Here is a 13,423-nt window from a genome sequence, read left to right as displayed (position 1 = left end):
ATGGCGGTGTACCTAATGGAGTGTCCGTGTGATTCCCTCGTTAAGCGCACCTGCGTGAAAAGTTTTCGCTCCTGCGGAACGTGAAAGTGACCAAAAACTTTTCACGCAGGTGCGCTTAACGAGGGTCACTCGGAAAACGTGTTGCAACGCGGCCTCGAGGACTAGAGCTTGACACCTGTGACCTTTGACCATGATATTGCCCTAATAAAGTGGCCTGTTGAAAATGGCGGTGTACCTAATGGAGTGTCTGTGTGATTCCCTCGTTAAATATTCTGAACCGATTCTAAAGATTCAGTTCACTTCAGAACTGGAATGCACATCACTAGTACAAAAGAGTGCAGACGACCATAACGTGGCACGTCGCAATAGCCGACTGGTTAATGACACGGGCTCTTGATCGGGAAGAACTTTGTTCAATCCCAGGTGTGAGAAAGTACGTAATTGTGCTTTTATTGTGCGATTAACCCTTTATTTATTTATTCTTTTTTACCTCGTGTAGTGTACCTATTGAAGTGTCCATGAGGCGTACCTCCACATTATGTCATATAAAGCAGTTAACCAAATGTCTGATTTTTACGTTTTAATTGGTGAATAAAAAAAACGAGGAATAAAACACTAGACAAGTTTTAACAAATGTTTATTTGAAAATAATATTATCTTTATTTATTTATTTATTTATTTATTTATTCTTTTTAAAATTTTATTTTACCTCGTGTAGTGTACCTACCCTTATATGACAATGTGTATATATATATATATATATATATGTATGTATATATATATATATATATATACATCAATGTCGGCATAACGTGTGTTGGCTGGTATAGCAGCAATGCTGTCTGTCACTCACTCGTGAATCTTCGCGAACAACTAATCAGCAGCGAGCGATTGCTGGAGGAGGGACTTTACGAGTCAGTGACGTAATTTCCCGTCCACGAACGAGACTAGTCAGTGACGCAACTTCCTGTTCAGTGTGCGCGATTTGTTGAACGATTCGTTTGAACGAATCTTTTGAATGAACTAATTCTACTATGACGGCTGTGGTGCGTTTTGGGTCCAATGGAAATCAGAGCATGTAGTCCAACGGGAGAACCTGGATTGTTCATTTTTCACCAACGTCAAATACACAGCTCGACTGCGATAGCCACTCGGCCGCTGTCTTTAAAAGTGACTTTGTTCTTAATGTCGCAATATTTGGTAGAGCAAGTCTAAAAGAGTAGACCAAGCCATATTGATTCTTTTGGATTTTGATCACAATCACTTTCAATAGTTTATTCCTTACACTGTCTCAAACCTTTTTTCAAAAACTCTCACTTTCATTTACAAAAGAAATACAAGTGAAAGAATATTTAGTATTTATTTGTATTCAATAATCCGACTCCCCATACATATATACTAGGAATAGAACTTTATTTGTCTTTTGATGTAATGTAACTGGTTTTAGAAGCTGGTGTAAGACTTAACCGATTTTTGTTGGTGGTGTGCCTGGAGATTTTTTCCAATGAAAAGGTGCGCCGTGAATGACAAAAGGTTGGGAAACACTGGGCTAGACCATACGGGACCTGCCAGAAGTCCTTCCTCTCTGCCATAGCCCATTAAGCAACGTTGAACGAAAGGGGCCAGCATCAGCCAATGGGCTCTTAACGGAACTCTGGCGGGCTGCTTACATTTGGGAATGTTGTCATTCAATGCTGCTGCCTGTTTGTGTAGCCCGCTTTTTACCGAGTCTTCCCAAACAGCCTAGTTTAGCAGTAGCGCCTCACTGTTTGGGGGAAATTGTGCCTTGGGTGTCAAAGGGCTCCAGATGGGGCTCTGCAATTTCCACTCATCATTATCCAACATTCCTTTTTAGTGCAGCACGGTTTTGTTATAGAGCGACTTTCATCTTCATCATCTTCTGCACTCCTGAGCACCACCTCGCTCGCTCGCTCGCTCCCTCCCTCCCTGTGATTCTCACTAGGAGGGCTGGCAACCAGCCATACACGGTAAGGCCTTCCTCCGGATGGTCTTCCCTTCTTGGCAGACCGCCCAGTGTGTGTGTGTGCATGTGCGCGTCTGTGTGTGTGTGTGCAGTGAAGGGGCCAGCCAGCTTCCTCATAATCGTTGCCATTCAGCACCTCGTCAGAGTGTGTCCGTGTTTACATGAGAGGGGTCATGGAGCAGGCAGCAACTCTCGCTCATTCTTTTTCCCTATACACACACACACACACACACAAGCGCGCCTACGACTTGAAACTTTTGCCAGCTTACAACACGACGTCATAAATTTGTCCTACTCGGTCCATCTAGAAAATGTGAGTGTAAGGCTCCATATTGTTTGTGCAGTTTGTAATGGCAGCATAACAAGCGGCCTCCTTTTTGGATGGCCCATTTGTCTTCAAGTAGTAAAACGGGACATCTCGGTCATAGCACGGCTGTAAATGACGCGTTCAACGACAGGTAACCATGGCAACTGCGCCGCAACTTGAGGTAGGAAAGGATCCTGTTGGAAACACGCCAATCGATAAGAAGCCTTCAAAATGTTGTCCAGTAACGCGCCGACAATTACCCTTGACGTCTTTCAGCATTGAAGTTGTCTGATACAACACCGTACTTAAGTTGCTTTAGCACGCTGATGTCAGCGTATAATACATGCCAGGCCGCTGGAAATATTTGACCCAAAATGAGACTAGTCGAACTGATCAGAATAGTTAAGACTGGTCCTGCCTGGTTTCATGGATGAAATAAGCCATTTTCTTTGAACCTACTGAGCAACGCAAAAGCAACGGATGCATGCAAAGCTTTGCGATTTACGGCCTGCCGGTGGTGGCGAGCCACGAGGAGGGCAACCAGTACCGCAGGTTTGCGAGAAGTCATTACAAAGGCAGAAAAGATTCCCCTGGCATGGAGGAATGTGGCTCGTTCTCTCTCACATCCCCTCTGTAATCTGTTATTCTTTTTTTTCTTCCCCCTCTCCCTCTAATAGGTACCCTGTGCACTCCTCCCCGAGGGCCTGTGGGCCATTTGCATGCTTGGGCTAGGTGTGTGTGTGTGTGTGTGTGTGAGCAGTCAAAGTGTCTGTTTGAATCCCAAATAGCCCAGGGACGTGGCAGCTCCAAAATGATGAAAGGCCTTCAAGTGTGGCCCTGACTAGCTTTGGGGCTGTCTAAATAGTATTAGCATCCAGCCTGTCACACAGTTAATATTCATGCTCCTGCTAACTGACTCTCTCTGGCTGAGGGTTTTTATTGACACTTGGCTCCTCAACCGGTTCCTGCCGCTAATGGGCGCGCGTGATGGCTTTTTGGCCTGCGCGTGTGCCAAAAGAGATTTGGAAGCACTTACATTCACACAACTTCTGCTCCGTCCAACATTTTCAAGTCACTGACATTCGTTTGGATGTGTCGATTCAAAATATAAAGATGATTATTGGACGAAACCTAAATGGTGACTTCATTATGGAATGCAGGCTGGAATTGAATACTAACTCACTTGCTTCTAGTATCCAAATGTCATTCATCACTCAGAGAGCCCGGCACTCGTTAGCAGCTCGGCTCAAATGAGCTGGCGCAAACGACGCGTTGCGCACCTACTCAGACATCGTCGCCGTGTTTTAGTCAAACACCCGATGAGAGCGAAGACGGTGTAAATGTGATGAAACAAATGAGCTTGGAATGTTTGCATAACAAAACAGCAGACTTGATGTTTTGTATCTTTTTTGGGGGGCATTATTTTCCTGGTATGTTGCTGAAGACAAAACAGCAGCATTGAGCTTAGCGCTACTCGAGTAATTCTCCAAGCAGATTAGGATGCCTGCGTGGCTGCCTGCCTGCCTGCGTGGCTGCCTGCCTGCCTGCGTGGCTGCCTGCCTGCCTGCGTGGCTGCCTGCCTGCCTGCGTGGCTGCCTGCCTGCGTGGCTGCCTGCCTGTCTGCCTGCATGGCCGCCTGCATGGCTGCCTGCCTGGCTGCCTACCTGCCTGCCTCCCTGCTTGCAGGGGATCGGGCACACGCAAGCATAGCGCGACTCCGACAATACATCAAGCCAGATTCCCTCTCCGCTGTGAGACACACACACGCACAAAGCACACGCGGCGCTACGTTGTAGATAAATGTTATTGAGTTGGATTTTTTTTTTTTAACAGTAAGAAAGACCGATGGACGGAGCCACATGGGCAGAAATTGCAGTGCACCCCATATGGCCCAGTTTGCTCTATGCACTGACAGCACAGCCCAACGTTTACACAAGGCATAGAAATGAAGGCCAGCCTGACCGAGCCGGCGTGAGGGAGCTCGGGCGGGCGGGCGGGCGTCCCACAGGGCCACGGAAGATCTCTGGCTTTCCGTGCTCCAGAGGAGTTAGGTGATCTATATTCATTGGCCTGCTATGGCCAGGCCTGCTGTCACGGCCTGCCTGCCTGCCTGCCTGCCCACCCCCTCCCCATGGGGGACCAGGCACCGGTGTGTGCTAGAAATGCATGCCTGTGTGTGTGTGTGTGTGTGTGTGTGTATACACTTGCCTCTGATGGCACTAATGCTGCCTGACAAAGACGAATGAAGCCAGACCACCCGCTTTGAGCAAGCGGAGCTCCGTCCAGCCAGCATCAGGGACTATTCTGCATAGAAATAAAACCAAAACATACTGTAGCAAACAAGTCAAGGAAGGAGGAGGATTTCCAAGAAGACAAGAGCCTTGGTTAGAGCAGGCACGTCACGCTCGTTTTGGCGGCAAGTCACGCAGTACGTCGCTCTGAGTGACTGGGAAAATAGTGGATGTCTATCATCAGGATTGAACCAATCAGCATGTCGACTTTACTAGCCAGCATCAGAGAACATTCGTTGCTAATCTAGCATGTGGTCTGGAATTGGCCGATGGAGGACGTGAGGGTGAAAGCGGGGGGCCCAGAAAGGGAAGCCCCAACGGGTAATCGTTTTGAGAAAGAAAAACGACAAGCGGGCTTCGTGGAGTGCTTCATCATTTCTGTACACGTAGAAAGGAAACAAAAATGGAAAGGTGTACGTGTCATCTGTTGCAGTCGTCATCATAATAATCGATTGGACGCTCTTTCTCGAAGATGGCGGCCCACTTTGCAGGGGACAGTCTCATGAAGGAGAGAGGAAGGAAGGAAGGAAGGAAGGAAGGAAGGTAGGAAGGAAGGAAGTGATAATGGTGTCGGCCGGGCCGCCAATCAAAGAGGCCGTGAGGTTGACCACTTGTTTTGATGATCGATCTAAGCGTTAGTTGTTTTGAGACATAACATCATGTGACAAAAGTTGTTGAGGTGCTTTGCACTCAGAGAGCATCAAGCTAATTGTCAACTGGCAACACACCAGGCCGCAAAAGCTTGAGCGAGCTGTCCTTTCTCTGCTATGCAGCGTATGATGTAACATGACATCCAAGTAGCGTTATCGATTTAGCTGACGAGGGTCACGGCTGAGCTAGCTGCTGCTGCCTATTGCGTACGGTTTGGAGCGAGAGCGAGAGCGAGAGCTCAACCTAGACTAGCAGTTAGTTGCCAGCCAATCTGGGCAATTGATTCTTTCTTTTTTTTCTTCTTCTTCTTCAATGTTTAAATGCAGGCTACTTCCTGGTGCATGGAGAATGACATCACGGCTTTCTTACTCACGAGCCAAATTGGGGCAATGGGAAAGAAACGGAAAGATAAACGGATTGATCATATTCCACATGATGTGCTGGCTTTTGAAAAGCAGCCAGCCAGCCAGCCAGCCAGCCAGCCAGCCAGCCAGCCAGCCAGCCAGCCTCCCATCTCTTTTCTTTGGTTGGCCTTGGGCGCCGCCGCCGTGATTCGCCGGCGAGATGGCGGCGCGCTCCGGGGCGGCAGCGTGTTAAATGAAAGAGAACCAAGGTGAGATGATAATAACGACCCCGGTAAACGTCCGCCTAGCGAACGCCTATTTGTGTCGGAAATGAATGCATGCAGAGTGAGTGTCACGTCAGAGCACTCCAAGGATTCATGTCCATGAATGATGATCAGCAAATGATTCTATCAGCTTGTTAATAAATCATTTAGTGCCGCTTCCCGGGATCTGGGCTGGAATAGATGAGAAGAGGGTGGGGTGGGGGTGGGCTGTTCAGAACGTGAGCAAAAAAGGGAGGGAGTGGGGAGTGCTGGAGGTGGCTGCAGAAACACTCATGACACCCAAGGCCTCTTTGGGTGCTTTTACTTGAGATAGAAGATGTTATTGGTGCAGGTGCAATGCATCTTGGGCCACCTTTCTTTCTCGAACGTCATCAATCCAATGACATATTCACAAGATAAACGCAATCTAATCACAAGTGTTTGGCACGCGCAAACATGGCGAATACAAATTCTTGATTCTGGCGCCAATTATTTTGATCACCGATTCATCAATTCGAAACCTTGCTTAATTCGATCCTTTGATTTTCTTCGCCGTATAATGACAAGTGCAGCTGATGTGTTTGCAAACGTTGATCTCGATGCAACCATTTACCCACCCGCATGGAGTGAGGGGAGAGCAGAGGCTTACGCCCGTAGGCTGAGTACTGATTACCATTTTGCTGCCGACTCGGCTAAAACCGCGGAGGCTCAAGGTGGGCCGCTTGGACGCGATTGTGCAGATTGGATTGCAGACGAGGCTACGCTACGGGGTTCATTCCGAGCCCGCTCGGGCCGAAGTGTGCGCTATTATCTTATTTTCTCATGGGGGGGGAAAAGTCCATGAGGGAAGAGGCCCAAATATGACATCGTGTGTTGGGATTCCCTCACATTATAAAAGAAGAAGAAGAAGAAGAAGAAGAAAAAAAATGCGCTTAACCGGCTTTGAATGACTGCAGGTGAAAGGTCAAAGGAGCCTGGAGCCACTTGCTGTTAGTAGATGCAAGTTTGTGTACTCATGAAGTCAAAATTGCTGATTTGACTTTTAGTGTGTGTGTGTGTGTGTGTGTGTGTGTGTGTGTGTGTGTGTGTGTGTGTGTGTGTGCGTGTGTGTGTATAAAGCCACTTTGACAATAAAAAAAATCCATTTCTGTATGTTTGCTTGTCCCCTCGAGGTAGTTGATGGTTTTATAGCCTGCCCGCTTATTGCCTGGGCGCTACAGTGCAGCGCGCACGTGCTCGGCCGGCCGGGCCGTAATGAACTTGCCGTTTATTGCTTTGGCAGTCAAAGCAAAGAGGCTGCTTCCCATCTTCAAGCCTCTGCTGGCAGTGTAAAAGGGCCTCCTTCAAATGCCATGTTGAAACATTTGCAGAGAATCCAGCACGACTTGACGCGTCCTTGATCCACGTGATTCTGCTTCACGATATTCCCTCATTGAAATGGATCAGCGGGGGAATAAGAAATGCCAGAGCGGTGCGTCTTCTGATCAGCAGCCACCTCCTCCCACGCCACACCGCCATCGATAATCATGACCAACATCACTAGATACGTATGTCATGCTAATTACACAGTCCATAGCATTTGCGAAGCATCACATGTAGGGGATGCTCAAATGTTTGCCGTCATCCATTGTTCCTTCTTTGATGAATGGACACTCCATTTGTGTGCACGTCGAAGGAGAACTGGGATTGCAACATAAACATGCGAGTCCTGGCCCTGTCTTTGTGAACGTGTGTGTGTGTCTCCACCCTAATTGGCCTCCCCCCTCCCTGCCATGCTCGCTCACACACACACACACACACACACACGTGCACGCACGCACGCACACTATAGCTGCCAGGCAGGCAGGCAGGCAGCCAGGCAGGCAGGCAGGGTGGAATTACCAGAGATATGCTTCAACTTGCCCGTCCGCATTCCCCCCTATTCCCCAACCATGGCAACCTATCCATAGTATATGTGATGTGCCGGCTCACCTTTGAAGGCGCCGCAGCAGTGCCCATCAGAGGAGTACTGAAGGCGGCAGCGGCGGCGGCGGCAGCGCTGGAGCCACTCCACATCCTTCACGGGCTGAATAGGGTCAAGCCTGCATGGCAACAATCTCCTCTTCCTTTGTGCTGCTTGGGCATTCTTAAAAAGAAACCAGGGGAGCATAAAACTCATTCACTCGCTCACCCACTCACTTGTGCACATGCACGCTCTCGCCTCACACATGCACACGCACGCACACACACACACACACACACACGCGCCCCCGCCCACACACACACACACACACACACACAGCTGCAGAACGTGAAAGTCTGATGGGAATGGAAGGGTAAGTGCAAAGCAACCTCAAAATGACCCTTGCCTGAATTAAAGTGCATGCTCGCGCTATGTACACACAAAAGAGGGACGCCGAGGAATATTGCAGCATTCCAAGAAAATTCACACGAGGAAAAGTGTAAGAAGGCCTCAGGAACTGGACAGTTAACATACTTGGACAAGTGGTGCAAATGTGAATCGAGAGAGAGAAAAAAAAAAGCTATTTGTCAATCCTACAGTCAACGGTACTTTTTTTCAATTCGAGTTGGTTTTGTATTTGGTGCCACCTCGTCACAGATACTCAGGTACCTAAAAACATCTACTTCAAACCCCCCACCAGAATCTATCATTAAAAAACATTGTTTCTCTCCATGCTTGATGTGTTAGCAGCTACGAAAAAGATTGGACAGACCTAGATATTATAATAAGCATCTGATAGTAGAAAGTTTGGCTGATGTTGAGTCACAGCCAAATTGTGGACTGGACAGAGAGATGCTCCACTTCCCAGCACTCTAAAATGCGTCACATGAGCTGTGTTTGTGTTCAACATGGAGGTGCGGTGCAGAAGGCAGTCAAAGGGTCAGCTTACACATTTCTGCCTCTCATTTGCCAGCTCTCGCCTCAATTATTCATACACTAAAACATCCTCCCCTCGCCCGCAGCAGAGAAGGAGCGCTAGGTGGCTACTTGGGGGAGGGCACCTTGGAGAAACGTGGAGCACCTGTCACTCACTCACCATCTTGCATTATCTCCTAGAAGCTATCTGGTTGCGTGCACTGTACACTCACACACGTGCATGTGCACTCATTACCCCCCCCCCCCCCCCCCTCACCGATGAAAGCGTGGAGGCACGCTCAAGGAAGCTTTGCCTGAACAATGCTGGCACAACTGCTGTGTAAGCATTAGCATAGTAATGGTGTCTCCAGCACAGGGTCAGGAACAGCTCTTATGTTATTAGAACCACACCAGGTGCCTTAAATCTAAAAATGACCCTATTCTGCCTCACTGGCTCAAAGCAACATTTTCGATGCAGAAGGAAGGGCCTGCTGATATTCATGGAAATGGACCACGCAAAAAAGGAATTTACATCTTATTATTAATACCTAGCTTCTTTGGACCATCTGTCCACATGCAGACTGTGTTTTGGGATGGTGAAAACTGCGAAACATGGAGCAGATGCATTTATTTATTCGTTTATTTATTTATTTATTTATTTATTTATTTATTTATTTATTTATTTATTAAGTTTAAGCCATGTCAGAACTAGTTATTGTTAAATATTTGTAACAAACAATCAATCAATCAATCAATCAATCAATCAATCACATTGGGGCTGTCCAGTTGTCAACCATCCAATCAATGGATATTATGGAACACATCTGAGACATATTTAATTGAATTGTTTGATTTAAAGAAGGCTTCATGCCTCACTATAAGGCAGAGGAAGCATGTGACTTTTCCCACCCAATCAGCAAAGAGTTAAAAAAAAAATCAAACAATAATTGAAGTTTAGAAAACAAAATATAGTCGGTGTGCGCTATAAATAGCATTCTTATGTCAATGACTGACAAGCTCTTTGGACATGCCTATTTCTATGCTTATGAAGGAGCGTGTAAGCACTTCTCCCAAGGGTGAGGCTATGCCAATGACCTATTTCCCACAATGCACTCCGATGGCCTCAAGGCAAAAAGGGTGTTGGCTGCGTGGCGAGCGAGGGAGGGAGGGAGTTTGCCCCTCCCACCCCGGTGCCTGCCCTCTGACATCACGGCCTCATTCCCATTCTTTTGTCTTTGGAAATTCAAGACATGAGGAGAAGTTGCAAAAAAGTCACTTGTCACGGAGACCAAGATCATGAAGGTCGTGAAAAAGAAGGTTAAGAAAGAGCTGAGGAGTTCAATCAAGCGACTGTTTGGAGGAAACTTTACAAATCTCCTTAGCCATCCATTCAATCTCTCAGCTGGTGAGTGGCGCTAAATACACAAATGAAGCCACACAAGCCTTTAAATGTGTCACATTCAAGTGATGAGTGGATTCCGTACTCGGACCTCCAAAGAAGCCTTTGATTTATGTGGACAAGTCCAATCACGAATGGCCACGGCCGCCTCTCTCGCTGCTTTGTTTAATGTCCCACGCCGGCCGGCGTTATTAAATGAGCGGTCATTTTACCACTCTTTCCTTGGGATTATATTAACAATTAAAGTGACTGATAAATTAGAGGGCACCTTTTAATTCACTCCGCAACAAAGGGAATTCAAAATGTAACCACACACTCACAAGTGCAAAGGGGAGAAGATGAGATGAGAGCACCCAATGAATTTAGGCCACAAGCCCAACAGGCTTTCTTTGTTGACGTCTCAGGTGAATGACAAACTACAGGACACGGACAGAGGACACCTTGACCCACGTTCGCTCCACTTTGACGTGCGCCGTCAATTTATGCAACATTCCTGCGAATTGAATTGTCTTCCAGATGCAATTAACCGTGCACGCCCATTGGCTGACTCTTGTTTTCAAACGGGACTGGAAGCTTCAAGCAAACACTTTCTGATTTGGCCCAATTTCTAATCTCCTTTTTTCTCCCCAAGGAAGAGAGAGAGACAGATGGATGAGTGAGTGGGGTAGAAATATCTCAAACGTCGGTGTGCTGAATGGACACTAAGAAAGAAAGAAAAAGAGAAACTAGCAACTTTCATTGAGAGGAGGGAAAAAAAGCATGTAGCCCAAAGCCAGCCAGCCAGCCAGCCAGCCAGCCATTTATTCTTAGCACGGAAAATGGCTTAATGATGATAATGAGTGTTATTACCAAAATGGTGGTCTGCCAGTACAATCATCTTAACTGTCCAATACAAAAGAGAGAGGGGGGGGGGGCATTCAAGAGTGTGTGTGTGTGTGTGCAACTGTGTTTGTGTGTGCATGCGTGCGTGTATCCGTGTATGTCTGTGTGTGAGCGTAGAGTAGTACTGTTTGGAAGATGAACCGGCATTAGCATGCAGTGAAAGGGAGCAAGGCCCGGCCCAGCCCGGCCAGGCCCAGCTTGGAAGGGAGCAGGTGAAAAGCTCACTTTTTCATCATTTCCCCTCCCGCTCCGGCCCATTGTTGGCGTCCTCACACATGGCAGAGGCGCAAAGAAAAGATCCTATTATTCCGGCCCCAGCCTGTTCTCCTCGTTGATGGGGGGGGGGATATTCTGATGGAAAGCAGGGCCTCAGTGGCAGCCGAGCAGTTGTGTGCCAGCTGAAAAGAGTCGTCAGGCTGAAGCAGCGCCGGTGCCCACCACCTGCCGAGCCCCTTTCTCCTTCATCGGGCTCGGGCTGGCTTTCTGGGCTTTTCTCCCTGACAAGCACTCTGTGACTCAGCAATCCAGGTTCAATTCAGGGATGGGGGTGGGTACATAAAAGACCGAAAAGATTCAATTGGTGAGCGGGAGAGTCGGTCAGGATAGGCGCTTTCAGTACTTTGCGTTGTATCCCCAGGGCTAAAAGCGACACCTGGTCGAAGAACAAATCATCTTTTCCCATTGAAATGAATGGAAATGCCGCTAATCTGTTCCGGCCTTCACTATACTATCTTTTTAGGAGTCCAAGGTAGTGCTCCTACAAAGTTGAAGAACGACCAGCAGCCTTGACATGCATCCGTTGCGCTTTTTGCATCATTTCCTTCGCAATCCTCATGAGATCAAGTTGGTGCAGTAGAGTGGAAAAGATCTTGAGCAGTTCACTCAGCCTTGCCCTGCTTTGGCCTTGTCTTCATGGCTTTACACAGGCCTCCCGAATATTAGAGCAGCTATTGATGCGCAGTGTACTCTGCTGTCCGTCCGGCCATCAATACCCATGGCTTATTGATGAAGAAGTTGCAGCGCTGCCGCCAACGTGAGGCCGGCGTATTCTGGGGCATCTGCCTGTGTTAAAATAATGAGCCGGGGTCGGAGGGGGGTTCCGAAGCAAAAGTGTTGTCATCTGTACGTGTGCGGACACGCGCACAGCCAAAGAAAAATCAATGAAAGGCAACACAAATGGAGATACGGATATATCCATGGCCCGCAGCGCTGCACGTTAGTGCCGAAACACGTGTCGGCCCAGTGGGACGGACGGCACGTTGCGCTTCCCCCCGAGGAGGAGAGAACCGAGAAGACGGTTAACTAAGTGGAGGGAGGGAACGAGGGAACGAGGGAGCGAGGGAGGGAGGGAGGGAGGGAGGGAGGGAGGGAGGGAGGGAGCGAGGGGCTGCCAGATGACCAACAGGAACAAGGATCCCTCGTCTCTTTACCAGGAGATGACTTTCTTGAAGGCTACCTACCTACCAGTCCCTCCCTCCCAGTTCCCCCATGATTATTTTCCAGCATGAAACAAATGAGACAAGGCAATGGTATTAGTTGCCATTTGTCAGTGTTTTTTGTGTCTACATGTATCTTGTAAATGCGTGTTAGTGCATGTGATCACCATTCTAATTGTATTCCGTTCAGTTCAGTATCCTCTGCAAAAAATAGACATTCTGTCATCGCATACTTTTCCTCTTTAATTGAAGGTCCAATTAAATTGCCTCTTTAATTGAAGGTCCAATTAAATTGCCTCACAAGCATGTTCTAAATTTGGAATGTCCCCCTCCCCCCATTGGTCATCTTCATTGTGCCAGACATCGAAGTATCGCCACTCGTCTGATACAATTCTCAAGCAGATGAAAGCAACTCAGCATGTCAAAGAGGAACACAAAGCCAGTGAAGAAGACAAGGCCGGAACCCGGCCGCCCAATATCAGCAGAAAGGAGGAGGTCATCTGGCATAGGAGATAACCATTGGGGTGGGCCCCCTCCAAATTGTGTGTGTGCGTACCATTGCCGAGCAGACGTTGTCCATCTCAGGCCAGGCCAGGCCAGGCCAGGCCAGGCCAGGCCAGGCATCCCTCATCCACATTCCTCAGATGATAGCGAGACAAGCAGAGGCAAGTCTGGACCCACCTGGGCAGAGAGCCTGGTGAATTCCACTCATGCTCACTAGGCAGACTGGGATAAGGAAAGCAAGAGGGGGTTACTTTGAACGCCACTTTGTCTCCGGCTTGCCTAGCCAGCCCCAAAAGCACTTGAATCCACTGACATGGCGTTGACGATTGCAGGGCTTTAAGGCAAACGGCCCCCGCACTATTGTGTTTCCTTCGGGGTCATTTAACACGTGACGCCTGGACGGGCAGAGAGCATTACTAAATAGCTGTGCCACCCCCCTCAAAAAACAGGACCTTAGTGGTGAAGGCTGATATCATGAACCGACTCAAATCAATGAAATGCTCTC

Source organism: Syngnathus typhle, linkage group LG5 (genome assembly GCF_033458585.1).
Source record: "Syngnathus typhle isolate RoL2023-S1 ecotype Sweden linkage group LG5, RoL_Styp_1.0, whole genome shotgun sequence".
Lineage (NCBI taxonomy): Eukaryota > Metazoa > Chordata > Actinopteri > Syngnathiformes > Syngnathidae > Syngnathus > Syngnathus typhle.
This window is presented reverse-complemented; position numbering follows the sequence as displayed.